The following is a 9,532-nucleotide window of genomic DNA, read 5'->3' on the forward strand; positions in this document are numbered from 1 at the left end:
AAAAAAATCTGGTTGAACATTGTTGAACATTGGTCTGCACATTTCCTAGCGTTACATGAGGACAATCCATGTTGGGCCACGAGTTCACTGCAAGGTAAGCAGTATGGTCCGTGTATTTATCTGGCAATTGGATTTTCCGTTCTGAAACGGGTATTGAAAAACAAAAAACGAGTGGTTATTTGATTTTCGTTTTAAAATACAAAAATTAAAATTGAAATACAAGGCGTTTCTCCTTTTCATGATCAAAAAAGGATATACGAAATTTTAAAAATGCTTTGATTTTCATTTTATATTTAGAATAACAAAAAAATAAAATCAGTAAGAGACAGAAACGAAAAAAGGTCAGTTTTTTTCATTTTCTCAGACCGGAAGTGGTCATCAGCAAGTGTGGAGCCAAACGACAAGATTCTCAGAGGGCGGAGCCAGAGAGCAGTGATTGGTCAGCATTGGTAGCATCTCTGGCTGCTGTTGACCTTGTTTGTGGAATAAAACACGGTAAGAAGATAAATACTTCTAACCGGTAGCGTTGTTTTGTTGTACGTTAAGTCAGCGACTTGTGAAGAGTTGTGTTTTGTCGTGTTTGAGCAGTTGGTCCAGACGCGTTAGCTAGCTAAGCGGCTAAGTTAGCTAGCGGGCTAATTAACACAGGTGGCTAACTTACCACTGAACACCTGTGTTAGTTACTGTCGCAGCTGTCCTCATTATTAGAGTGAACTATTCAACCTGGATTTCTCTGCTGTGTATTTTAGCTTTTAAAAAAGTTATTTTACTTTAAGGTTAACTGAAACCCATTCAGCTGCACTGAAGTTTAACATTCAGCTGGTTTGAATTAAACCACGCTAAACTTAACATTCCGCAACATTACCTCTCTGAATCTCCATAGTTTCATTAAATTCCTTCTCTCTTCCACTGCTCACGTTCAATCCAGTATATAAAGTGACATTAATAGTGAATAAACTAACAACCGGCCATTGTATTTATTTATTATTGTATGTATTTGTAGTAAAACATGAGTTGAAACATCCTACTTTTGGATCTAGAACTGCACAAGCCGTTCATTTTCAGTCACCTGACGAGTTAAACTCCCCTTTTTATGTGAGGTTGAAGCAGAAAGTCTGAGTTAACAAAGAAAGTTCTTTATAATTTGCTATATATGTTATCTCTGACTGAGGCTTTAGTTTCTGTTGAGCTGATTTACACATAGAAACTTTGTTCAGGAAGATTTCTCAGTAGCTCAGAGGACAGGCTGCTTTTTACACAACCTTGTAAGAGAATGTCTGTCAATGCTTTCAGCAGAATTTAGAAACACAACACTTCCTAAACAGATATTTTGAGGCTGTGAGGTTGAACGTTTGAGAGTATATCAGTGTGTTTGTTTGTGGTCTTTCTGTTTCTAGGTGGAAGCTGAATTAGTGAGGATGACTCCTGCTCCTGTCATCTCTAAGCTCCTCACACATCTTTACCTGCACATGAGGAAAATCACTCCTGTAGAATGTAGGTATGTTTGTCATTATTATAAAAAGATGTTGCCTGGTGACCTGTCAGAAACCCATCATACAGAGTCAGCCAAAATAATGGTTTCACACATCAGGAAAAGAAAAACTTGCATAAATATTTCAATACCAAATTTATTCAGACCTCATGAGAGTAATAAAAGTTATCTTTGGCCTCTATAATTACAAGAGGTGCTCAAAGTGGTGGCCACTGGCTTCCAGACATTTATGTTGTGTTGTAGACGTCACTTGTTGATGCTCCATTCATGAGGGTAGCGCCATCTGTTGGGAAAACATCGTACAACAGGACAGAGTTATCGTGATTTGATCAAACTTAGAAAGAGGAATCTATATGTGTAGAAGTACTTATACAAATGAGATATTTATAAAAGTTTTTCTTTTCCTGATGTGTGTACATTATTTTGGCTGACTCTGACTCTGTGAACTTAATGAGAACAAAACTGTCATTTAATTGTTGCTCTGAAAGCTTCTTTAGTGAAAACCGGCTGGTGTTCTGCTTTGAAACAAACTGCTGTTGAGGTCTGTGTTTTTAGGTTTAACCCCACAGTTTCTGAATGAACTGATAGGTTTTTTTTTTTTTCCTGATCAATGTGGACGTTATAATTGATGGTAACATTTACTGATCATATAATCAGCATGACAATATAACAGTAGAACATTCTGACCACCTGACTAATACTGTGTTGGTCCCTTTATGCTGCTAAAACTCCTCTGACCCAGTGGTTCATCAGAACCTCTGGGGATCCTGTGGATTCTGTGGATCCTGTGGGTTGCAGGGTGGGTCCTACCTAGACCAGGCTGATCCTGGACCATCCCACAGATGCTCCATCAGATCTGGATGTGGGGAGTGTGGAACCCAGGTGAACAGCTTAGCTCTGTCGTGTTCCTCAGACCACTCCTGAGTAGTTTTAATTTGTCCTGCTGAGGGTGGCAGCTGGCATCAAGGACTGCTGTTGCCATGGAGACTAGGGGGTTGTTTGTCCTGCAGTGTTTAGGTGGTGGTACATGTCAAACATCCACATGAACGTCAAGGTTTCCCAGCAGAACGTTGCATTAGAACAAGATGATGGATGTTGTTTTCTTCAGCTGTCAGTGGTCAGAATGTTGTGGCTGATTGGTGGATCTGTCTGCCTTTACTCTGACATCCAGAGTTATACAAAAGTGTAGTATGTGTGCAGTGCAGAAGAGATTTACTTTAATTTATGCAGTTTTTTTAAGGGAGAGCATTTTTTTTATCCACCTGAATGAAGACCCAATCTTTCCCTTCAAAGGATAGTTAATTGTTACTACGGCTTCCATAGTTTTCCCATCAGAGAAAATCATATCCATATACAGATTTTTATTAATTCCAGGGCTGGTTCAGTAAAGATTATAATAATAAGTACATCAGATAATTCTTGGTCACAGTTGGAATTTTGCAGACTGAGAGATGGTTGAGAAGGTTTCAGTTCTTGTTTTATCAAAATGTGTTAGAATAGAAGATCTTTATTGTCATTGTACATTAAATTATCTGCAAACCAGCAAAGTACATCAGTCTGAGGTCTCTAAAAATAAATAAGTAAAGAAAAATGCTTCTAAAGCCAATAATAAACTGAATATTTTGAGGGAATATTATAAAAAGGAAAGAAAAGCTCCATTCTCACTCCTCTCAGGATAAACTGTCATTAAAAGTGACTTTAAATTTAGCTTCAACACGAGATAAAAACATTTACTTTCATTACTGATGTTGTCAAGTTTTAATAAAGTTCATGCTACTTTTATAAAATGATGAAAGTGAATAAATTGTATTTCTGTGATCTGTGTTTGATTTCTGTCTTTTCTCCTGTCATCCAGATGTTCAGAGGGAGATGATGCCACATCTGGTCCAGCTGATGGAAGGTCTTGAAGTTCTCTGACTGGCCTCGACTGAAGATGGTCGTCTCACTGGATTTAAGGTTGAGATGCTCAGTAACAAACTCCACCAATGAGCCAACAGGGAAGCTTTAGGTTTATTAAATGTTGCTATGAAGGTATCGCTGTTTTTCTTAGTGAATACAATGAGCTCCAACTGAAACTTGAATTAGAACTTAGAAGTAAATCCTTCCATGTGAAAGGATTTAGTTGCATTAATAACCTCATAACATCCTAATTTTTATTCCAGTCTTGGTTGGAAATAGAATCTCTGTATTGATTCAGGTAAAAACTGAACTTCACAGCATGTTGGAGCAAAACAACCAGATGAAAACTGTGATGGTGTTGGATTGTCAGACTGTAATGTTGCAGCTCAAAGCAGCTTTTCTAGCTCAGTTCATTCTGACATTCAGCTATGAATCAACACAGCAGATGGTGATCCATGCTGTGGAAGTCTCACATCTCCTGATTTAATGGAGCTGCTTTGCACTTTTTACACTGTTTATTCACCAACACTTTATTTAATAAAAGTCCCATCTAGTTTTTATGAGGAATGTGATGTTTTAATTTCTCTGAATAACTGCAGTCTAATGTAACAGCTGGAGTTGTAACATCTGTCCTGATGTTGATCATGAAGTATTGATCAGAATACTTATGGTCAGCAGTCATCCCTGAAGTTTTACATTAAAATCTTTACTTCTGTTGTGAACTTTGGTAAGAAGCAGAAACTTTAGCGTTGCCATGGATACATGAGTGTTAAATTCTGTCCATGTTTCCATTTTGGGAAATGCAGTCCAGCAGATGAGTTTGTTTTTACTGCCAGCTACCATTCAGTCTGAGATATTAAGAATAAATAAATGTGCATAATGTGGAAATGAACAGGTTTTATTTTTATTTATTCCTACAGCTGCTGCATTTAAAGTTCTAGAATGTGGAGGAATTTAGTCTCACAACCACAGACAATAAATATTATCTGAATGTCAGGTTATTGTTGTTTATCAGCACAATACAAAAAGATTAATGTTAGAAATATTCCAGTTAAGACTCCAATTAAGATTCCAGTTAAGAATATCAAGATTTATGTAAATTTACCTCAATAATATAAATGTTCAGGTTAAGATTGTACAGTGATATTTATTATGTAAGTTTAGCTGATTAAAGTTTATGAGTCTGCACTAAAATATTATTTAAATTTACATCATTATTATAATATTTAGGGTCAGACCCTACAGTATTGAGATTAAGAAATCAAATATTCTTTAAAATCTAAATACACTGAACTAATTTGGATATATTTAAGTGAGACTCTACAATATTATTTGACACAAATCTATCTAAATCAAAATTTGAATCATTTTTACTCCAAATATTTACTGGACTGATTTAAATATTAAAATCACTCCTTTCTAATCCTCTGCTGTATGTTCAAACCTGAGGCCTTAAATAGAAACACACAAGTATCTGATTGAAGGAACTTCTGCAGAGTCCTGGTTCCAGAACATGATGATAGAATTATAGACAAACTTCAACAAAAGCTGCCTGAGAGTTTACAGGTTTTTATGTTAGATTTCTTCAGTAATTTAATGATAGTTATCAGCAAAAATCAAGTGTTCATTTGATGAACTTCATTTCCTAAAACATCCAGAATTGGAGCTCATATCTTTGGCAGCTGTAAAGTTTCTGCTCCTTCAAAGTTCACAACACAATGAATGAATTCCTAAAACACTCTCAATGCTGGAGAGTGTTTGTGATGCTGAAGCAGTGACCAGTTTTTCTGTTTCTTCTCTGGAGATGCACAATGAGGGACGTCTGCAGCGACTGAGAAAGAGTCTCACCACATCCTGACATGAGGAAAAAGACTTTATTGAAGACTACAATGAGAAAAACTATCAGACAGCAGACGGCTGCATTCAAGGTGAGCTCTGAACATTTAATCTGGAACAGGAATTCAATAACTGCAGCATGAGCTTCATTTCAGTCTGTAGCTGCTGAATTCATGGATGAATCATCTGGCATTAGAGAGGAAGACCATCAAACATCCATGTCAGCTGATGGAGGTCCAAGAGTCTCACCCAACAAACAACCTACAGAGTGAAGACCTCCAATCTGATTGGACGGCCTCCTATTCAGCCACATGTGTGAACAAATGCCTCTCAGCTGATTTGTTTTCTAAAATAAATCTAGTTTGAGTCCTAATCTATACCTGTGTGTTTGCTTCTTTACACTGCTGTTAACAGTTTAGGCTGTTAGATTGTTCCAGATAAGACAAATACAAGATTCTTCAGAGCCGTTCTACCAGGAGCCTGACAGGAAGAACTCCAACAGCTACTGAATGTTCCTGTGGTCCCCTGAAGGTTACAGGAGGAGTCCTATGAGGACGAACCGGTCCACCTGATGGTGGCCAGTCGCTGCGGTTCAAAGCCAACACCGACTACGTGGACTTCTACTGGACCACACGGAGGCCTTCAAACCGGACCAACAAGTTCAGCGACTCCCCGACTCGTGGGTCTGAGGACGCCGCCGAGCCTCGGTCCAGCCGGCCTCCTGTCTGTGGATGTTTGAGTGCTGAGAGGTTTGTGGATGCATGTGAAAGTTCTGTGTTGAAACAGCAGCTTTGGACTCAGTAACGCCAGGAAAAACCAAGAGCTCCTTTATTTGTGACTTCCACTAAAAAAACTGATGAAAATAAGTTTGCCAGGGTTCTGACTGATAACAGATTATTAAATAATGAAAATAACAGTTTAAATATTCCTTTAAACAATCCTTTTAGATCTACATTTCCTTTACACTGACTTCTTGGTATATGTACAAGTATTTTGGGTGGAATATACCATTAAGCCCAATGTTCAAGGGTTCTTCTGGGAATATACCATTAAACCAACCTTTTAGGTAAATGTTCCAGGATGTTGGGTAGAATATACCATCAGATAAACCTTTTAGGTCTACATTGGAAGATTTTAGAGTAGAATATTCCTCCAAACCATCCTTTAGGTCTACATTTAAGGTGGAATACTCCTTTACACTAAGATTTTTTGGTCTACATTGAAGGATTTTAGGTGGAATTTTCTTTCAAATCGTCTTTTAGTCTACATTAAAGGATGTTTAGGATGGTATATTCTTCCAAACCAACTTCTCAGGTTTACAGTTCAGGTGGAATATTCCTCCATACTAACTTTTTTGGTCTACATTGAAGGATTTTTTTCTAAACCACCCTTTCGGGTCTATATTTGAGGTTTTAGGTGGAATATTCCTTTTAACCAGCCCCTCAGGTCTCTTTGAGGATTTTAGATAGAATACTCAGTTAAACCAACATTTTAGGTGCATGTCCAAGGATTTTTGGTGGAATATTCCTTTAAGGTGGATGTGTGAGGACCTTGTAGGTGGAATACTTCCTGAAACCAACCTTTTACGTCAACATTCAAAGATTTAAGGTGGAATATTCCTTTAAACCAACCAAATTTCATGTTTTGATCATTATCAAGTGAGAAACCTCAATCCAGACTCCTCATAATGATGTTTGACATTTATGCTGCTGTTATTTGTTTAGTCCAGACTAAATGACAGAAATCTACAACTGTAATTTTATTTCAGGACTCAGTTATTAAATGTCAAAACAATCCATGTGACTCTAAAAACTCAACAGCTTTACAAACTCTAAGATTAAACTCTCCACAAGGATCCAAAATAAGTTGGACTTCTACATGAGAGCTTTAATTATTCTTCATCTACTTCCTGAAAAGTTTGGTCAATAAAAAAGACAAAAACTAATATTTTCAGCTGAACTAAAGACAGATTTTGTGATTTTTCTGCTCACATGTGTTGTTGTAAACTTCCTCTTTCAAATAAATAGCCTCCTAACCCCCTGGAAACCAGCCTTTGTCCTGTTTTTGTGTTTCTCCTCGGTGACCCTAGACAGCCGGGTCCTAATGTTTTTTGAGTAACACACCATACTATGATGTTTTTACAATGATGGTTCTACTATGGAACCAGTTTGACATGTTCAGGTGTTCTTTGTGTGAAAACTCAGAGATTTCAGGTATCAGAAGGTGGTTTTCAACTTTCTTTGTTAACTTTCTGCTTCAACTTTAAATTAAATTTCCTTCACTAACCCAGCCCTCTGGACTCCCAGTAAGCTGTGTTCCTATTGGCTGTCCAGGTGGCTGCTTGGTGTTATCAGGAACACCTGAGCAGCTCAGTGTCTTCCTGCTTTATTTAGCTGCAGACAAACATTTCCTCTGTTTCTCTTCACCACTGAACTGGGTTTGGCTCCATTGCTTTAGTTTGTTTTTTAGGCGTTGGCTTGCAGCTTCCAGCAGTAAAATCGTCTTTAATGTGTTTCTTAATGTGTTTTAGGGCTTTGTACTGGATAGCTGTCTTGGTAAATGTGGTTCTTTAGCCACAGTTAGCACATGGTGCTAATGTGTGCAGTGATTAGTGGATTTGCTGCAGCTGAGTTGTGTCTTTGTCTTGGCTGTAGTGAGTCTTTAGAGGTTGTTGGTCAGACACATTCTGTATTCTTGTTTGAGAACCAGCGTTGGTTGTCCAGAAGGTAAGAGTTCCTGTCCTGATTCTCTGTTCTCAGAGGTTCTCTGGTAGGTTGCAGGAGACTTTAGCGTTTGGGTTGTGTTTGTTTGGTTTTTGTACAGTTTCATTTGGACGACTATCTTGAGGCTCCTCCATGTGGTTTAGTGAGGTTTTCTGGAACAGTTCTACAAAGCAACCTGCAGCAGAAGAGACTTTGAGAGTTTTTAGGAAGTTCTGGAGACCAGACTTTAGAGCAGCAGAAACATTTGTCAGCAGTTTGAGCAGGAGAAGGTGAGCTTCAGAGTAGAAATGAGAAGGAAACCTTTTTGACCCGTGTGGTGAGGTCCTGTACCAAGAGTTTGTGCAGGTTGTGAAGAGTCTGTAGTTCTTTGGTCTGAAAGCACAAGAAGAGTCGACTCATTAAAGGAGAAAACAGGAGATACTGTTGGTTCTTCTGTCGCTCTGCAGTTTCCAGATTCCTTAGACTGAATATCAAGTTTATATTTTAAATGATTTCTCATGTGAGCCCAAGAAGATTTCAATAAACTCCCTCCATCCCCTGGACACAACATATTTTATTACCATGTTAAATTTTTTTTTTTTTTTTTTTTAAATAATGTTTTAGCATAGTTTTTTCTCTTTGCTTGTTTAATTTTGTCAGCTGTGTGAAAGGTGCTAAACAAATAAAGTTTAATTGATAAACTGAATATTTGACTAACTCATGATTGTGACAACAGAAGTATTTTCATTGTGATTTAAGGGTTTGTTTCATTTTTAAGGTTGGGGTTAAAATCTTGACAAAAAGAAGATTAAAGAAATAATCTACATTGGAAAAAAGCAATTAAATGAAAGGAAAAAAACATTTAATACAACAAAACTTTTAAAAAGAAGATAAAACATTAAATACAATTAAATTCTATTAAACAGACAAAATATTTAAATAAACAAAAGATACAAAACATGTAATTATGAAATTAAAAAATATGAAACATTAAAAATGAAATATTTTAGATAATTAAACATTTAAAGAATACAATTAAGAAGAATATTAAACATTTTTTTAAAAATACAAAACATTTAATTGGATCATTAAGCCTTTAAAAAGACAAAACATTGAATTAAATGTTTAATTAGAACATTAAATCTTAAAGACAATAAAAATTTAAATAGGAATTAAACACAAAATACAATGAAGCATTTAAAAAGAAAATCAAACATTAAAAGGTGGTAAAACATTTAAAAAGAAAAACCTTAAAGATTTAATCGAAATATTAAACACTGGGAAAGAAAAGGAAATTTTTCAAAGAAGCCGATAAAACATTTGAAAAAACAACAAACATTAAAAAGACAAAACATTTGGAAATCAAATGAGACATTAGAAAAGAAAAGTGAGAAAAGAGCAAAACTAAACATTTAAGAAGAATCAAACTAAAGACAAAACATTTGAAAAGGCACCAGTTAAACTTTAGAAGATCAAATTAAACAGAAGAGACAATAAAACGATCAAAAAGCAAAAACAGATGAAGGGCTTAAAGCGTTTTCTAGTCTGAAATGAAAACATCAAGTTGTTTCTTCAAACATTTCCTCTTGATATGTTCTTGCTT

The 9,532-nt window shown here is 36.4% G+C and overlaps 1 long non-coding RNA gene across 3 annotated transcripts; it reads left to right on the forward strand.

Annotated features, from left to right (window-relative positions):
- The first annotated feature begins 1,252 nt into the window (after positions 1-1,252).
- On the forward strand, positions 1,253-8,549 carry LOC129347849 (uncharacterized). 3 transcript variants are annotated; one of them, XR_008600136.1, is made up of 3 exons: positions 1,955-2,374; positions 3,348-5,540; positions 5,642-8,549. It is a non-coding gene; the product is annotated as an uncharacterized LOC129347849 (long non-coding RNA). The 3 variants fall into 3 exon arrangements; XR_008600135.1 differs by lacking the exons at positions 1,955-2,374; positions 5,642-8,549 and adding an exon at positions 1,253-1,498 and having other exon boundaries at positions 3,348-5,600; XR_008600134.1 differs by lacking the exon at positions 5,642-8,549 and having other exon boundaries at positions 1,539-2,374; positions 3,348-5,600.
- Positions 8,550-9,532: the final 983 nt, after the last annotated feature.

The sequence above is a fragment of the Amphiprion ocellaris genome, chromosome 21 (assembly GCF_022539595.1).
Source record: "Amphiprion ocellaris isolate individual 3 ecotype Okinawa chromosome 21, ASM2253959v1, whole genome shotgun sequence".
Taxonomy (NCBI): Eukaryota; Metazoa; Chordata; class Actinopteri; family Pomacentridae; genus Amphiprion; species Amphiprion ocellaris.